Below are 19,469 nucleotides of genomic sequence, written 5' to 3'. Positions count from 1 at the left end.
AACCTAGAGGTGCATTGTCTGCAGTTTACCCAGGAACAGACTATGTAGCTTTTTGAAGATTAGGGCAGTACTCGAGTACTTTGGAATTTTCTTTTGTTTTACATTAACCAAATGGGTAGTAGTGTAATAATAAGAATATGGGTTACCAGGGACAGAAGCATGCAGCAGAACTGTGGCAGTGTGTACCTGATTGCATTATTATCACAGGGATCCACTGACACAGGTAGGAAAGATTTTAAAGGAATTTTGACACATAGATACAGGACACTTGTAGACAAGTAAGAGTGAATTTTGTATTTTGGTTATGTGGTTGAGCCATGCTGAAACACAGGCTTCATTTGTAAATGGTTATAGATGTTCAAGCCGCTCAGTATTCCTTAAAAGGCAGAGCAGACCGTGGTTACTGTGCATGCAGCGCTTTTCAGCATCACTTTTCTGTTTAGACTGCCTGTCCCTTTTGGGAATAGTTCTGAACCCTTGTCATGGCTGCAGGCCAATTTCTGAAAAGACGAGAAAGAAGCCAAAAGCAGAGTTGTAGCAGTGGAATGCACAGGTTATTTTTTCAGATATCTGCTAGTTGAGGGAGCTGGTGAGCAGGGAGCTGAAGCTTAGAGGCTGTGAGGATCACCCTCATTGGTGAGGTAAATAAGCTCAGCAGGCAGCTTTCCTAGAAGAGGCTGTAGCTGGAGGAGGTAGAGGGCTGACCATGAGCTTCCCTAAAGTAGGAGTTAAATCTGGGGAAGGGCTGAGTGAAACGGAAGCCACCTGTGGGAAGAGAACCAAGACTTGAGGGGGTGTATTTATGAGATCAAGAGAAATTGTGTGATTATCATTTCCTGAGGGCAGCAGTCTTGCGTTGAAGATATTTAGAAACCATCAATATGGTTCTGTCACTGAAAACAGGAGCTGGATGTATGTCAAGAAAGCACTATGATTATGATCTAGATTTGAGAGCTCATTCATATGCTCCAGAAACACCTAAACAATGTCTCTGCAAGAGCAAGGCAGTGAGTTTTAGTTACTCCTCAAGCTTGGTGCTGATCTGCTGTATTGTATGGTGGGGCTGTTTGGGAGGTCACAGGTAAGGAATACTAGTTAATTAAAGGCAGTTTTGCCCCTCTGCCCCTTTCCTTCACTGGAAATACTTTTTAGTGCAAGTCTAAATGGTAAGGGAAACTGAAAATATTTGGAAGTTCCTTGTCCTGAGAAAATACGCTTTGGGATATTAACTTCAAAGTTAACGTTTGTTGCCAGGGATTTTTATTTTTATTTCCCTAGATGCTTGATGCTCACAAGTGTTACAGGAATAGATTCTGCTGCAACTGCCACTGTTCTTCTTCCTCTATAACTTCCAGGGAATCTGCAGTTGACTCCTGGTTGAGCATCCTAGTGCCATGCTTGTGAAGATGCAGTCACAAAACAGACTTATTGCTATATTTCCTGTCTTGGGCTCTGTTCTTTAGACTTGGAATCATGGTATATTTCAGGCTGGGAGAGAACTCTGAACCTAGTCCAGTTGCCTTCTTAAGTGGTATCAGCTGTGATATCAGACCAGGACTTTTTATCTAGTCAGACCTTTTAAATCTCCAAGGATGAAGACTGCACAGCCTGTTATAGTGCTTGACTGTCTCCATTACTGTGGTGGGCTGGGCTGAAATATGCTGCCCCAACATTGTCACTCTTAGTGGCTTTTTTTCTGATCCTGGAACATGCTCCTAATCAAAATACTGTCTACTACAAATGTTCAAGCTGCTCCTTCACATGGAAAGCTCCAAGTATTCCCTTCTTTCTTTGTCCTTCCAGAGGAACTTATATCCATCCATCACATGCAAGCCCTCCTACCATGGCTGTTATTCCCACAGCACAAGTAGTAGTAGTAACACCACAAGGAGCTCTAGCTCCTCCTGCTTGTTCCCCAGGCTGCCACACATTTGTACATTTTAGGTGGGTACCTGTTCATAATATTTTATTATTCCTGAGGTCCCTTTTGTTCTGTCACCCTGTATCCTTTTCTCTCAATCCATGTTGTCCACAAGCATGGCATAACTGGGGGTTATGGTTGTCTCTTCATTGTTCTAACTGATTGCTTTGATATGCCACTGTGCATATCCAGTTTACAAAGTCCTCATGACACTAAATCCTGATGAAAACTTGTTTCTTGAAAAGCTCTGCAGGAAAGTTAGAGGCCTTGAGTAGCAGACTGATGTACTGCACTGGCAGAAAAGCCCCAGAAAATACAGTGCCATGCAGAAATGATGATGCAGGTACAGAATCACCTTAGGGCACAGTGCTGTGTCCCTGGGAGCTTGTTGCTTCCACAAGTGCAGTAGTGTGGTACAGGATGCTGCTGCCCAGCACAGCTTGTCCCATGTGGATCTGACACATCTGTGGTGCTGTGTCACTTCTAAGTCTAGAGCAGTCAGGCTCAGCCACAACCTCACTCTGCTCCATGCTTGTGCTGGTCATTGAGGAATTGTGTTCTTAGAACAGAAAGTCTTCCCTCATAGAAACAAATCTGCAAGTTCAATTTTTTTACACTCTCCAGAGGTACAGGCTATAATTTTGCTTAACAGAATTTTGTACCTTTGGAGAAAGAAAAGGTAGACAAAGAACCTCCATTTAAATAATTTTGCAAACAAACTAGTGAAAGGTCCATGCCACATTCAGCTGAAGAAAGCTTAAGATTTGCAGCTTTGGAGATATGATGAATCAACAATGAGGAAGCTTTTCAAAATAAAGTCATGTTGTTCACTGGAAAGTTCTCTTCCAAATGTTTTCCTTTGCTTATCACAAAATTACCACCAAGGTTCTCTTCTAGTACAAAATTCTTCTAAACATCATGGGTAACTTGGGGTCAGTTTGTTTAAAACAAGGGTTAGGATTTATTTGAGGCTAACCTGTGCCTGGAGATAAAATCTCCTTCTCCATAAATCCTCTTAGTTGAAAGTCTTGATCCACTGCTTTTGCAGACCTGTTTCTCATACTTTCTTTAAACAGAGGATTGGTTTGCTTTCTTTTGCAGGACCTCCCTGCTTCTTTTCACTCTTCCTATTGACTTTTCACTGTATCTGACCTGTAAAAAATAGTATTCTGCTTCTCCTAGTATTTTGTGAAGCAATGGTGAATACAGCTGTATTGAAGAAAACAGGTACTTTTCAAAAGATCACTCTCACATTGCAATGTAATTTTTTTGACTGCTTCATTTCTTGTGTAGACTGAATTTCCATACTGCATTTTCCATGGCATGTAGAGGGATCAATTAGCTGGACTTGATGGGTCTCACCTTAATAGAACATGTATTTTGGGAAGTCTCCTCAGTAAAGAGACTTGTTTAACACAGCCTGTTATATTAGAAAGCAGAAGTTCCCTGCAAATTTTTGCAGGAAGGCTCTCTACCCTTCAGGATTCATTCTGTTTTCCCTTGTTGTTACAGGGAAAACCATGTTCAATTTGTTTCACAGAATGACTTCAGGATAGGTTTTGTTCCCAGGCTGAGCTTTCTTGTGCATACAGATTTGTAGTCAATGTAAACAGTGCAGCCCTGTACAGGAATTTTGTATGGAACAACTCCCAGAATATGTCTTGTAGGTATTATGCTCACAGCCCAACAGGGGAGGTAAAAGCCCCAGAAATTACCAAGAGATAGCCTCTCATTTGTGGTGCTGGCTCCATGAGATGGAATAATTTCCATAATTCTGTATTTCCTTTTCTCATATTGGACAGAGGAGAGACATTGCTTTCCTGCAGAGGAAAATTAAACATGCTAGAAGTTGGATTGTTGGGGTAAAGGGCTGTGGTACTTACATTCTTTCTGAATATTTCTATCTGAAGTTTGGGTTTCTGAAGTCCTTCTCTAGGAGCGATTTCTAGAGATTTTCAGGATGAGATAACTGGGAGAATACATAGAGGCTTTGTAGTCCAGGCAATCAGATAAATGTTGTTACTATTAGATGAACTATCAAAAGTAATGGCATAGGGGACAATAACACATGTAACAGTCTGACAATAACAAATATCACTGCCTTGTCTCTTTGAACCACTTTTCCTGCCTTAATTTTCTGTAGTCCAGTGGTGCACTACTTTTATAGAGGGATGGGATTTCAGAGAGCATGCTGAATGGAAACTACAGTATCCAATACATGGGAGGCTGAGTACTTAGCCATTGCAGTAGATAAAAAGAAGCATTACCAACTCCAAACTGAAAGAAGATTCAGAGACTTTTTTATTCAAAAATTAAAATATATAGAATTCTTCTGTGAATCTTTAGGGGACTCATAATTCTTCCTTTTGAAAATTATCTTTGGACACCAATCAAAAGAGGGTTTGCTGTAATTGCTTGATGTCTGAGCTTGCAAAGTAAGGTCTCATTTGAAATGACCATGATGTGTTTTGTTGAGACATTAAAGACCTTGGTGATTACAGTTCTGCTCAAAACCCCATGTTTAAGGGTTTGCATTGCAGTTGGCTTATGAATCTGGAATATTATCATTTTCAGTTATCCTAAGAATGCAAATGCCTACAGTTAGCAACAGACTTTAACACTTCTGCCTGTTACAATTAGGCTGTTATGATTTTAGTCCTTCTTTTTAATGAAGACAGTATTTTTAATCTTTGAACGTTGTTGCAGCAATTAATTTTACATTTCTTCTATGAGATAACTAATAAAGAAAAACATGTCCTCTGTATTTGTTCAGTAAGTTACTGTTCCATTGTGCTGTTGAAATCTTTGATAAGATAAAGGATAACATATCTGGTGCTTTCCTTTCTCAGATGCAGGCAGAGATTACTGAAATGAGGATGCATTTCAAAGAGCAATGGTTTTGAAGGGTTGGTCTCTAAATACCCCAGTCTACAGAGCTCACCAAAGTAAGAAAACAAACCCCTGAAAAAGCCAATCTCAGTGTCAGCCAGCTTCAACTCACCCAACAAACATTTTTAACTTTGGAGGTTTTCCAAACAGAACAATTGTCAAACCAAATGCTGTCAAGTCATGGTTGGAGATGGAGCACTTCTTGCCTTCCCGAATCACTTTATGATTAATAATTTGTTTAAGTAAATGGTGGTGTGTGAATAGTATGTCTCTATCACTTACAAAACACACTTTCTAATGAAGAGAGCAGAAATAACACTTTGGATATCTGACAAACTCTGTGAGATGTCTCCTAATGGGAAGAGAATTTTTTTTCTAGCTAGATATCCAAAGTTCCTGAACCCTGTCCTGGCAAAAAACTTGCTTTTTATCCTTATAATTTATAAAGGGGGAATACAGGCATCTCTGTTTGTCTTGATTTAATTTTATCCCACATGTATAGGGTTACAAGTATGTGGCAGTTAGGCATAAGTGATAGAATTTTATGCTCCAAATGCTGGTAAGAGAGAAGCTTCAGATCACATAGATTAATGCAGGCTTGATTCAAAGACACCTAGCCCAAATCTCCTACACTTTTTTAGATCCTACCCACCATTGTAGCAGAAGATCATAAATATTAACAACTGCCAGCTGCTCACTCCTGGTAGGGACAACTTCCCCTGGGGTTAATCTTTCTAAGCCAACAGCAACCTTTAATTGCCAAGCTGACCTAGGGACTTCTGAAGCCTGAGAATGCAAAGAATGGTTTGCCATCTTCATAGCCCATTCCTAGCAAGACTGTTTTCCTCCTGAGTCTAGTAACAGCAGGACATACCCCTACATTTTTTCTCAGATGCAGAAATAGTGAAGAATAATGCTACAGCATGGCCATTTCTATTCCTTAGATTTGTGCAATGTATGGTTTGTTTTTATCTAACATCTTTATTCTGTTTTTCAAAAAAGATTGATGAAATTTTTTTGTTGTTTTTGTTGTCCTTGGAGTTTATTAAGCTAGAGCTTTCAGAGCTGTGCTTCACTTGTTCCCATGTTTTTCCTGGCAAAGAGTAAAATTCAAAGCTGAGCCTTTTCTGCTGGATGTTTTTCTTTTCTGTGATAAACACAAAGTATGCAGTTGGTGTCATGACAGCAGTAGGTGCAGGGTTCAGCTGACACTTCCCAGCAGAAAAGTCTCCATCTTGCCAGGCCTTTGAGGAGACATGACAATGATTCATTTTGTGATAACACAGCAGGAACACAAGACCAATTGTTTGCTATGTAGGTCAGAATGGGATATGTTGGCACCTCTGTTTGCAGTCTTTACAAAGATGTCTGGGAATGGGAAGCATGATAGCAAAAATCCTATTCTGATATAACTTAAATTGTTCTGCTGATGGAAGTAATCTATGAAGAGTTTGCTGTCAAATACTTGCTGTCTAGCTAGCAGAGCTGGACATTGTCTGTGTATGAGGAGGTTTAATTTTTCCCATTAAACAGCTCATTTACTCTTTACCCAAGCTCTGCAATTAAAGTCTGTCTCTGTGCCAAGGAGAAAGCCTTTAGAAATACTCAGTCTTGCTGTTCCAGTATGAGTTCCTTGCAGTAGCTGATGTACATGTACACAATGTACTTAAAAATCAGAGGAAATTGACAGTTAACTTGGTTAGTTCAGGACTTTTCTTTCAGTCTTGTGCCTTTTAATGTCTGTGCTTCAGAAACTTGTTCAGCAGTCAGTTTGGGTTTTGCTTGTTCAGTCAAAAATGGCTTTGGGAACGTAATTTTTTGTAACACATTAAAACATTTTGTTGCACACACCATTGCACATCATGCAGGAAAATGACATGCCTTTTTATGGGAGTCTACCAGCTCTCCCCTGATGTCTCCTCCTTCCAGAAAAGCCTCTGGTTATTGAAGATGAAGAACAAAGCTTTTCCCTCTTTCCCCAGGTGAGTGCTCCAATGGAGGGCCCTGGGACTGCTTTTGTTTGGGACGTTTGGATGGTGTCATGCACTCTTTGGACCAGGCTGGTGCCTCTGCAAACACCTCATGTTCTCACTTCCAGGTCTGTCCCTCTGATCCTCTGTGTTCATCACCTACATAAACAGCAGCATTACTGCTAATTCTGCTCTACAGCTAGGAGAAGCTGAGGCACCTTCCTATTTTGGGGAGAACAACTCTTTCCCAAATGATTCTCTCCTTTAAATTAACTGTCAGTTTCTTCTCATACCAGTGGGAGAAATGTGAAATACCTTACAACATTGCTCAAATAGATGTTGTGACAAACATTACAGCCAAAACCATACCTTTTTGTTTTTAGGTTCTTCACCACACACATTCAAGGAAAAATATTCTTTGTCACATGTCTTGAGAGCTGCATAGATTTTTTTAAGCAGTTGGAGGTAGTGTTGCAAGATCAGAGATCAACCATGTCCTATTGTTTTTCTTTTTGAAAGAAGGAAATAAATCCTAATGGCTGGACACAATATTGTCTGTGATCATACTTTGTCTTGGCATGTTTATTAGCACAATGTAGACTTTTATGAAACTGTTCTCCTCCCTCTATCAGTCCTAAGCATTTATAACTATTACTTTCTTTGGGGTTCTGTTGGTTATCTTATGAAAATCTGTCTCATACAGGAAGGACACCCAGTCAGGTGATAAGTTTGAAATAACAATATGAGCAACAATTTGAGCTTGCAACACAGTTCAGAAGGGAAGTGGGTGGTAACTGATATTTTTATTTCTGCCTCATCACAAGAATTCAATTGAATCTAAATTTTATTGCTGGTGAGGCTTATTTCAAAATAAAAAAAACAACCCAAAAAACAACCTAACAGGGAAGTTCTGTATACCTGCCCAAAGGTGAGATTTCTCTTCTAGGAGGGCTAAAGCCCTAGACAGGGTTTGTGGAAGTATCTGTAGCTTAATGCCTTTCCACAGCAGTCCCTAGCTGAGGATCTTGATTGCTCTTGATCATAAAGAAAAACGTAAAGAATAATTATGGGAGGGGATCTTGATTTCTGTTGCTGCACTCTTATGTGAAATGCATGCCAACACAGACCAGAACACCACATTCTGACACAGAGAAGCATCTGTATGTAAATGAACTTGAGTTTTCACAGGGCTCCAGTGCTGAGTCCCAAATCTTTTCAGCAACTTCGAAAATTCCCTAAAAAAAATCAATTACAGACTAGTTTATGCAGGGAAGAGGAAAGGGAGCATGTCCTCTGCTGAAGCATCATGCTGTGATGAATGGCCAGCAGGTCTGGTGAGCCAGTTGTCTGTTCCAGTTTTGTCTTTGTTCCTGTAAATGAGCCAGTGTATATCTGGAAGAACAGGAAGTTGTCTGGAAACATGATCCAACTGATCCAACAAACAGCTCCGTTGTTGCTGTGATAAAAGCAGAGGATGGTTATTTCAAATGTTTAAATAATGGTGATATTTTTAATTAAATAAGTTATTATAGCCTTCTTTAACACTGTCATTACTGTTTATTGCTGAAATAAGTAAAAAAAAAGGAGTATAGATCATGTGCTACACTCTAATCTTTCCATATAAACATCTCTAAAACCAGAGTAAGAAGTAGCACAATAGGATAAAAAAACATTTTGCTAAATCTTTATCACATACATTTTGACTGCCAGGCATAAAGATTGTATTTAATTTTGAATGGTGTAACAATTGCTGTTATATTAGGTTATTTTATATGCATTTATTTAATGCACTAATCTAAATATAGCTGTTTTAAACAAGTGTTAGGTTTGGTCTGATTCCTATAAAAATAAGAGAAATGGAGTCCCCCTTGATTTTCTCCTTTGGCGGGAAAGGTGCTGCTGAGAGGACGCTCAAAATCCCTTCGTTGTTCGAAGCTGGATTTCTCAGTTGCTCATGAAAGTTTCCTTGTTTCTCCCTCACATTTATGAGACATTTTATACACATCTACATACAAGATTTAATTTTTTTTCATAGATAATCAGTGGAGGTAGAGTAATCCCATAATCAGTAAAAAATAAATCTGCTGTGTTCTAACGCCCTGCAATTTTAGCACTGTCGGGGTGTGATTGGGGCTAGACCACTTCACCCTCGAGTGAAACAGCAAAATGCACATGTTCTCTGGAGGCTCAGGCTAAGACAAAAAAAAACAGGAGACTTTTCCCCGTGCCTCTGGAGAGAAACTCGTGCTGCACCTCCATGAGCCACTTCTGGCTGTAGCTGCTGGAAAGCAGCAGCTTTGCACAGCCCTTCAGCTGAGGTTCGCACACCTTTCTGCTGAGTTTTGCCCACCTTTCTGCTGAGATTCGTACACCTTTCAGCTGAATGTTGCACGCCTTTTAGCTGAATTTCACACACCTTCCACCTGAGTTTTGCACACCTTTCAGCTGAATGTTGCACACCTTTTAGCTGAGTTTCGCACACCTTTTAGCTGAGCTCGGTACCTTCCAGCTGAGTTTCGCACACCTTTTAGCTGAATTTCGCCGACCCTCCAGCCGCGGCTGCCGCCGAGGGAGGACCCTCCCTCTGTCCCTCTGTCCCGCTGTCCCTCCGTCCTTCTGTCCCTCTGTCCCTCTGTCCCGCTGTCCCTCTGCCCCGCTGTCCCTCCGTCCTTCTGTCCCGCTGTCCCTCTGTCCCGCTCGCACGGCCCGCAAAGGCGGCCCCGAGAGTGTCCGGACACAGCCGCATCCCTGCTCCTCCGCATCCCTAATGAGCACAGCAAGCTACAAACTTGGTTTTTCTTCTGCTTTTGTGAGCTCCGGCAGGCTGCCGGCAGTGAATACCAGGCCAGTTTCTAATAGCTCATGTTCTCTGTCTGTTGGATCAGAAAAAGGCTGGCGTGGGCTGTGTTCCTGCGGCAGCCGCCCCAGCAGGGCTGTGCCCATGCCCACACAGGCTCCGTGACGCACAGAGCGGCTCCAGGCTGCGCTCCGGAGCTGCGAGCCCCGGGAAATCCCCCTGTGCTCCAGAGCCCCTGGGCAACAGCACGGACCGCGCAGCTTCCGCTTCTCCAGCGGCAGGAGCGGGGAGAGGAGGAGCTCCCTGCTCGTCCAACATGGTTTTGGAGCTGGGAATAATGATGCTTCGATGCTTGAACAAGCTGCAGCTCTAATCAGGGAAGTTTTAGGGTAGAGGTGTGGCTCACAGAGACCTTCTCAGCATCCTCCACCACTGCCCTTTCTCAGGGATTCCCTATGAAGCTGCATTCCCCAGATCATTTGATGTCCCTAGGGATGGGAGTGATGACTCCTCTGCTTGCTGTTGGCAGTGAAAATCACCTCCAACCCTTCACACCTGCGTTTTGCTCCAATCCTGAAACCTTGGGCAAAGTGCTCTATTTCTTCCTGGAAATGGAAATTCCAGCTGAGAGAAGTTAATAAATCTGTTAACATGGAAAGGGCCCAATTCTCTCCTTTGCCTATCTCACCTGCAAAGTCCATGGGAGTGTTTGCATGATGCTCAACCCTGCCAGAGATACAATGCACAGCCTGTTTTCTCTTGATGTAACACTGGAGGGAGAAGATGTTTTCTACATTGCGTGAAAACGGTGTTAATTCTGCTTTCTCCCTTTTAAGGCATTTACACAGCTTGAAGAACTTCCACTTGTATTTTACAACCAGAGAGCAAAGGCAGGCAGATGGCTGCTGTCAGCACTGAGTGGCTCTGTGCTGCACCAAGCCTGAGAGCAGGCACTGCTGATGGACTTTGGGTGAGAACCAGCTTGCTGCAGGCACCTGAATAACAAAACTGGTGCCAGTAAGTTAACTTTCTCATCATCCACTCCAGTTCAGAACAGGAGAACTTTTTCTGTCATGGAAAATGGTTGCTTCTTGAATGGTAAAGTCCACAAGAAAAACCTTTCAGAGAGATGCTTTTTGATATGTGAATCTTGAGACTGTTTGTGTGTAAATATTTGTTGAAGCTTAATATTTGTAAGCAATTATCTTCACGTTGGATAAACACAACCTTTTGCCCCTCACCCATCTGAAAAACCAGTGCATTACAAGCTGGAGCCCCATTTTCCCCCGGGTGGAGATCTCTGGGATCCTCGGGCGTTTGCTCTCTCCCTGTGCTGCAGCTGCTCTGCCCCATGTGCACATACAGGTTCTGTGCCCTTGCAAGCAGCTGCTGCACAGGTGCCCTGTGTGGTGTGTGCCCCAGTGAGTGCCCACGGCAGCAGCTGGCTGCCCCCGTCACCCTTTGTCACCCAGCCTCAGCTGGCAGTGCCACTGCAAGCCCCCAGCACCCTGCAAACTCCCCTCATCTTCTGGGAGCCTGGCAGGGAGGTAGGGGCACACCAAAGGGTGATGTGCATCCATGGCTTCCTCTAGTGGGGACAGAGCATCCCACTGTGAGCCCTCTGCAGTTCCCCTGCAGTGCTGCCTTGTGACCTCTTGTGCTTCTCTGCCTTTTGATTCACACTTTCATCATGGTAAAATCACACAAGGCAGGGCCTGGGCCATGTGCCATCCCCCCTCTTCTGGCCTGCTCTCACCTATCTCTGAAATTTACTTTCCTCTCTCCCTTGTGCTGGGAAAAGCCCTGGGTAGGCTCCTTATTGAGATAAATAATTCCTGCTCTCTGTATACTTTGTCACCTGCCAGCTCAGTCAGTGTTGGACAGCTGCACCCTTTTTACCTTTCTGGTGCTAAGTCCACATTCTGCATAAATGTTGTCTCTCTTCTGTACATTCAACAACGGGGAAAAGGGCAGGTCCTGACAGTCAGAAGGCAGCAAAACACCCTCTCCTGTTTAGATTTTGAGTTTATCCCCAGCATTAATAGAAAAAACTTTTTATCTGCATGGAGTTTAAACATAACCAGTCCTGGGTGATGGCAAATGGTCTGTTGGAACGCTCTCCATCTCCCAGTGTGTGGGGACAGCGTGGACACGGCCTTGCAGGAGCCTGTAAAGCACTGAGAGAGTTTGGGTGGTCTGCTCCCAGGAGCAGCAACTCAGTGGGTGGGGTGGTGCTGTAGATCATAACTTTGGATGACTTCAGTGCAGCACAGAAGACTAAACTTCACACTGCTGTTCCTTGTCAGAAAACATTTACTGCTCAGCTGCAGCACAGCCAAGCCTCCCCATTGCTGCTCTTGGAGCTCCACGTGGCACCACAGGCTGCAGCTTGTCCTGCTCTTGGGGCACATGGCTCTGCACCAGCAGAGCTGCAAGGGGCTCACAAGGCTGAGCACTTCTCCCCAGCAGGGATCTGCTCCCAGCCACACAATCACTGGGCTGATGGGCTCCACTTGAGGGTGTTTAGAAATGTTCCACCACAAGTGCTTGGGAAACTGAAAAGCAAAGAAGAGCTCTGGCTCTGCCAGCAAAAACATCTCCTAAAAGGAGAAGATAAACTACTTTTTCTATGTGGTAGGCTCACTTTCTAGAAAGAAAAATGCCACCAAGAGTGGTGGGAGGGATAAAGGAGGCTTGTATAAGGAGGTGATTTCTTTCAGCATGAAATTATGCATCTGTTCTGCCTGCCACAGGCCTTGCAGCATCAGCCCTCCCTCCCTTGGCTCAGCTTCTTTCTCTCAGCATGAGGCTGCAAGCTGCTGTGCTAAAAATACATATTTTTAGCATGAAATAGCTGCTTCTGCAGGATCACACCTCAGAAACGCCAAAGCACTCCTTGCAAGCTCTGACCCAACCTGCCTGGACTTCTTTCCTGAGGGTGGAGCATGAGGCCATTGACTGGAAAGGGCTTTGCTGACACCCCCGGTGAACTGGGAAATCTTTCCCATCCCTCCATGGATTTCTCCATGTCCTGGGTTTGGCTCAATTGAATCTTTTTGTAAGGAAACTGAATTTGAAAAAGAGTCTCCCCAGAAGGTTTGTTCACAGACCTGTAAGCATGAACCTGTCAGAATGAACATGTAAGAATAATGTTTCTATTTGTTCTGTGACATTTTTCCTACAAATGTCTCATTATTCCAGGGTAATTCATTCAAGACTTGTTGTTTACATGTAGTAGTTGCAGTGTTTAGTCCCTGTGAAGAGCTGTAGACTTTTCTGTTTGGGCTGAGAGCTGACAAAGTCTGGTTTATCACGTGCTTCTTACCAACAAAAAACTGTAATTCATTAAAAACGTTGTTCTATCAATCACTGAATGAAGAGATAAAAATCACGACAAATTGAAGCCAGGTAACATTGGAATCACAGACTGATAAGGCTGGATAAGACTGCTGGGGACCTCTGGAGATCATCTTGTCCAGCTCCTGCTCGAAGCAGGTCAGCTAGGGCAGATCACCCAGGGTCATGTCCAGTTGATGTTGAATGTCTCCAAGGATGGAGGCAGTGTTTTCCATTCCCCTCTCTGGGCAGCCTGCTGCAGTGCTTGACCACCCTCACAGTAGAGCATGTTTTTCTTGTGTTTAAATCCATTTCTTGCATTTCAGCTTCTGCTCATTGCCTCTTGTCCTAGCACTGGGCACCACTGAAAATAACTTGCTTCCCTCTCCTGTAAATCCTTTCTTCAGGTGTTTATACATAAGGGTGAGATCCTCCCTGAGCCTTCTCAGCCTGACCAGTCCCAGCTTTCTCAACTTCCCCCTCTATAAGAGATGGCTCCAGTCCTACAATCAACTTCACGATCCTTCATTGGACTCTCTCCAATGTGTCCATGTCCCTCTGGCACTGGTGAACCCTGAACTGGACAAAGCACTCAGGCATGGGAGGGGACCTGCTGGCCAAGCTTTGTCTCATGCCGGCCATGACACCATTAGTCTTCTTTGCCAGTTTCCCAGACCTTATTTTTGGCTCTCCTGAAAGAGGAGGACTATTGTCTTTCTTCTTTTTCTTCATCTTCAGGTATCTCTCGTGAGTGCCAAGGTTACAGAGTGACCTTGCAGTGACATTGGCTAGCTCCTCAGCACTCATGGTTACATCCCATGGAGTCTCATGGGCCTGCCTATGTCCAGTTTGTTTAAATGTTCCCTGACATGACCAAAGCAAGTCCTTCTTGCTCTGATCTCAGGGTAATTATAGCATTGTACAGTAAGGATGCAATTTTCTCTTAATTCTCTGCAGTGCTCACAGCATGTTGTGGTTTTTTCCCTGTTGAGTTCTGCAGTATATTACAGAGAAAAAAATACTTCAACAGCAGGTCTTCATGTAATTATAACCTCTATATCTACCTTCCTTTCCTCCCTTTTCCTCCCACTCACCTCCAGCACCTTATTTCTAAATCCTCCTCCTCTCTCAGTACCTATGAGGGAACACCAACAGTGTAGCATGTCCATGGACTCACATTGACTGCTCTGAAGGGCACAAGAGTTGCATGCTTAAACCCTTGTGGTGTTTGTTTGAAAATTTCAGCTTCATTTTGCAGAGGAGGTGAGCTCTGGTGAAGATTTTCCATTTGCCTCATCCTGTCCCCAACGCTGACATCACCAAATCCCCAGCAAGCAGTGCTCTTGCTGCATCTTCACAGTGGAAAGGTGAAAAGACTCTGTTTAAACATACAAATTTAACTTGCTACCCAGGGTGTGCTTTAGAATACTGAATTTCCTGAAAGATTAATGATGTTAAACTGTGCTGATGGCAGGCGAGAGCAGCACTGCACATCCATCAGAGCTGGTGCAGGCTGGGGAGCTGCTGCCTGGGGACCCTCTCCCATGCATGGGATGGCACAGCATGGCACGGCAGCCCACCTGCCCCACCACTGTGAGCCTGGCCTGAGCTGGCTGTGCTCTGACAAGCCTTGGACAGGCTTGGGGAAGAGTTCCTGGTGGTGGCTGTCAGGCGTGCTGGTCCTCACGCTTCCAGAGAGCAGGCGTACTCTGAAATGACAGGTTTTTTTCCAAAGTGCTTGTCTGTCTTTTATGTTTGCCTCCTCAAGCAGAAGAGCACTCTCTGCATTAATACACCACTGCAGCCTTTTCAGAAATATTGGCCTGGCCTTTGCCTGTCCATCTGCAGAGCCCCTGAGCTGACTTGTGGAAAGGAGAAGCCCTGCTCCATTTCTTTGAGTATGTGCCCACATCACCCCAGCAACCCGCCTTGGCCCCAGCCTGCTCCCCATCTTCCTGTCTGCTCTGGATGCCAAAACCCGCCTCTTGCTCCACACAGATACTTTTTCCTTCTCAGTTCTTTCAGTGAGACAGGATCCTTCTGTAGTTTCCACCATGGTGTGACAGTTGGATTTTGGATGCTGCTAGCTGAGAAGATCTTCTGTCCAAGAAAACATTACCCATCCTACAGGACAAAATAAAAGGAGAAAAAATGTAGCAGCTTACACTCCCACCCTGGGAGATCTGTTTACAGCGAGTGTGGAGAGCCAGGCTTCATCTCCAGCTTATTCCTGCACAAACAGATCCTGTTTGCAAGCCCAGAGCAGGTTGCATTTGGCATAAACCAGATGTCTAAAGCCAAGTATGGGCCCACTGAACCCCTAAAAAGGCAGAAATTATGGTCTCTGACTTCAAGCCCATGCCCCTGCCAGTTTGGGATTCTTCTGAAAAGATTTCAATTCCACATTCTAGTGCATGAACTTGGAGGGAGAAAAATTCTACCCACAGGCTTGGTTAGAAAATGAGATGCACCCCATAAAGCACCTTCATTTTGTGCATGTAACAAAAACTTAATTAGCTGGTGTCCTTCTCTATTAATCTGCATATGACCAGTGAGTGATTTCTACAGAACAAGTGGGATAATCCCATTGCCAAGGCACACCCTGCACAGCACCTGTTAAAAGGAGTCACCAGAAACTGCTGTGGAGGACACTGATAGGGTAGAAACCAAATGAAATGTTTAGCTGCCTGCTGCTGGAGGAGGCTCACCATGCTGAGGCAGGCTGCTCTGTGGCACTGCTTCCAGAGGAACAGACTGGATCCACACAGCCTCTGGTTTGCCTCTGACGTGACAAAGGAGAAGCACTGCAGCAATGGCTTGTGTTCTGAAGTTGATCACATCTGACTTTCTGCAACCACACTCAATGGACAGAGATGATTAGAGTGAATTCTGGTGCTCTTTGTGTCTCTCCAGTGCTGGGACGTTGATGAGCAGTGACACTTGCACGACTGCTGTCCTTTTCCATGGTGGATATTGGAGATGGAAGGGTAAATGGTGGGACATGCTGCTTCTTACAGCCCTGTTCTGGGAGGCTTTTGCCCCTGAAGATCCTCACTGGACCAGCAGAATATTTATGCGGACCTTTGTTGTTCTATTATTTCTAGAGTCTCATATTGTTGTTAGATTTCTAAAGTCCATACCTCTTCAGTGTGTTCTCATGGCTGCAGATCCTCACTGACTCCTTCTGCACAGCTATCCTCTCTCAGGTCAGGACTCCTCCAAGCTCTCCCTGACTGGCTAACCCACCCCCTTTTATCCCAGTTATCTTCATTGGTTACAGCTGCAGCCCAATTAAGGACATCACAGCTGCAGCCCATCAAGGGCAACCAGGACCTCCGGGGCAAAGCCTCTATACAGATATTCAAATACAATACATTTCCTCTACTATATGGATCCATATATATATATATGTGTGTGTATATATATATATGTGTGTATATATATATATATGTGTGTGTGTGTATTTATATATCTATCAGTATATTTATCTGTACTTCTCCAAGTAGATGTAAAGATTGGTCATTGGCTTTGGGGAGGGGAGGGAAGGTCAGAGTGGACACCTTACCTAACTGCACCAGGAACCAGGTCATACTGTGTTTACTCCATGAAACAATCTCTTGAGATCTGTGTCACACTCTAAATGCCACCAGAGCCAAACTGCCCCCTGGTAACTCACATCACCCTGGTTCTGCCCTCCCTGTGCAATCCTTTCACCTCCCTAATGATACAGCACAAACCATGATCACACCCATAACCCTACAACATTCTTCTGGAGCTCAGTGAGAAATCATCAACATTCAGAAATGCCACAAAAACAGAGCAGCCCACAAAGAGCTTCAAAATCAAAGAGTCTGTGTGTGTTTGAGCAGTTTGTGAAGGATGCTCTGGACAGCCCATGTGCCTGTGCTGGCTTCTGCTGTCAGAGATTTGCCTGGAGAGCAGCACGTGCTCTGCAAGGTGAGCAGAGGCACTGTCAGCACGCTGGTGTCCTGGCTGAGGTAAGCACTGCAGGGGACATCAGTGCTGGCAGCACAAAGCAGCCTCCCCACCTCTCTGAGCTCTGTTTACAGAGCCTTAGCCTCAGCTGGCAGCAGCCACATTGACATGGCCAGTGGGAAGGTGGTTGTACCCCAGGCTTCAGAAAAAAAGATGGCATTTCCCTGTCTTCAAAGCCACTGAGCTGTGTAGCCACTGTGTTTGCAGATGCTCCCTCTTTAGGGAAGAGAGCTTTTAGAGCAATAACCTCTCATCTAGCATCAGTGTCCTGTGGGACACTGAGCACCAATAGGACAGAGGGACACCAACGTGAAGAACAGAACATTTTGCTTTGAAGTCTCTGTAGCTGGTTACGGAGAGAAAATAGTTTTAATATAAAGTCCAGCCTGTCCAGATTTTTCAGTAGAAAATGTCCTGTGGAGTTTTAGCTGTTTTACATATTTAAGAACATGTGAAGGTGAAGCTCTGTTATTCCTGCACATTTCTCAGCTATTCTTTGCCATGAGACATTTCATATGTTTTATACTCCAATGCACTTCCCATCCCATTTCTGTAGTCCTGAAGTATTTAAATCATAACTTTGTAACTTCACTTCACTTCACTTCACTGGAAAAAGAAAATACATTACTGCCTCTCACACACAAAGTCATTATCCCAAAGGCTGTTCTGGTGTCTCTCTTGGTCTTTGTCATGCATGAGGTGGAGTCTCGGTGCTGAAATTTTTTGTTCCAGCAGAAATCATGGTCATTCCCATTGTCGACTTCAGCTGAGTCAATGCAACTCTTTTAGAGAGCTGTAACATAAACTAAATCACTGACATGATTTGGGTTAAGAAGCAACAAGGCAAAGGGGGAAAGCTGCATCTGTTTAATGTATGTTCAAGCAGAGCAAATAGTTTACTTTTCTTACCCATTTTCAGAAGTATGGTACCTTTCTGCTGGCAAGTGAGGTGAGATGCTGGGCTGGCTGTGCCAGCAGCTGGGCAGCCCCAGGGCACAGGGCTCCGTGCTGGAACTCCCATGCTGGAACTTCCACTGAGACTCCCAGGCAGGTCTTGGAACAGGGGCTGGCTCTGCTGATGTGGAAATGAGCCTATGCCCCTGTCCCAGGACATGCCAGGACCCACCTGCCAGCTAACAAGGGATGAGCTGGAAGTCACCAACTCCAAAAAATCCTCCAGCAGCACGGTGTTGGGAAATGTGTCATCCCCAGTGAGGCAAATGCAGCATAAAGCCATGAAAATAAGTGCCCCAAAGGAACAGGGGCACCATGAGGCATTTTTTCTCCTTCCAGTGTGCTCCATTTACAGACCAGGAGCCTCTGCTATATCCTCTCTACTCAGCTCCTTTCTTGTGCATCACCAAGGGGTTCTGTGCCTGGCCATGCTGTCAGGCACTGCCACAGCAGTGCCTTTGTGGTGCCTCTTTCTTCCCCTGATCTAAGACTCTCTTCAAGCATTGCCAGCTACATGATCCCACTGTCATGAAAAAAACAACAAAAAGAAGTATTTTTCAGCAGCCAGGAAGCTGGCATATTTCTAGCTACAACAAAGAAAGTGGCCATAGCCTGTTTTGTACAGATGACTTCCTTTAGTTAGGCCAAAAAATGTGACTATTTCAAAGCTGATTTATGTGGCTAACTGAAGTCCAGAATCTTAATCTCTCTTACTGTTCCCCCTGTCTGAACTGTGCTTGGCTGTATGCAGAGCAAGGAATTAGGGTTAGAGGTGGAAGCCCAAAGGAAGAAGGATCAATTGTTCCTATTGCAAAAGTAAACAGCAGCAAGTGCTTAATTGTTTCTGTATTTTCTCATCAAGTGGATTTTTCAGACAGCTGCAAAGAGCCCTCAGTGTGTGCAAGCAGCACAGACTGAAGTCAAATCAATCAATCCATGTCCTCCTCTCCTCTGAGGTGCTGCTTTTCTTGTCATCGCTCCAGGGCAAGGACAAGCTCCTCCAGTGCTCCAGGCCTCTGCACAGGACAGAACAGCAAAAATCCCAAAATGGGGGTATCCAGACCCAAACTGGGACAGGTTTAGAGAAATGTCTGCAAATCTTACTGGGTCACCTTCTGAGTGCAGCAGGGCAATGATCAGCCCTGAAAGCCAAGCCCTGCCCCTACACTGCCACCAACATCAAGGGACCACAGCACAGGGCTCTGATCCCCCAAAGCCCTTGGACACTGCAGGAGGAAAATACCTCATGTGAAAACCAGCCCTTTGGCGAGCACTTGAGCTCCTGACCTTGTTTCCAATGGGTTTGTGGTTTGTGTTTGCCCTGGGAAAGTGTGCTCTCCTATGCTGTAAATTCCAGAACAGCAGTGCCTCACCCAAAGCAAAGAAAAAGGGGGATTTCCAAAAATCACTTGATTGTCAGCATCAGCCATGCTCTGTGTGTGCTGGTCCTGATGCTAACCAGGCTTTATGAGGATGTTTGCATGGAGGAAAATCACAGAGCTTTGAACTACATATCATAGCATGGTACCCTCCTGTCTGCAGCAGCCAAGTACCATGGAAAGCATCAACCACTTTGGAACAAGTTCTTATCCCCAGTCAAGCCACA

Source organism: Molothrus ater, chromosome 1, assembly GCF_012460135.2.
Source record: "Molothrus ater isolate BHLD 08-10-18 breed brown headed cowbird chromosome 1, BPBGC_Mater_1.1, whole genome shotgun sequence".
In the NCBI taxonomy this organism is placed as follows: domain Eukaryota; kingdom Metazoa; phylum Chordata; class Aves; order Passeriformes; family Icteridae; genus Molothrus; species Molothrus ater.
Note: the sequence above shows the minus strand (reverse complement) of the source record.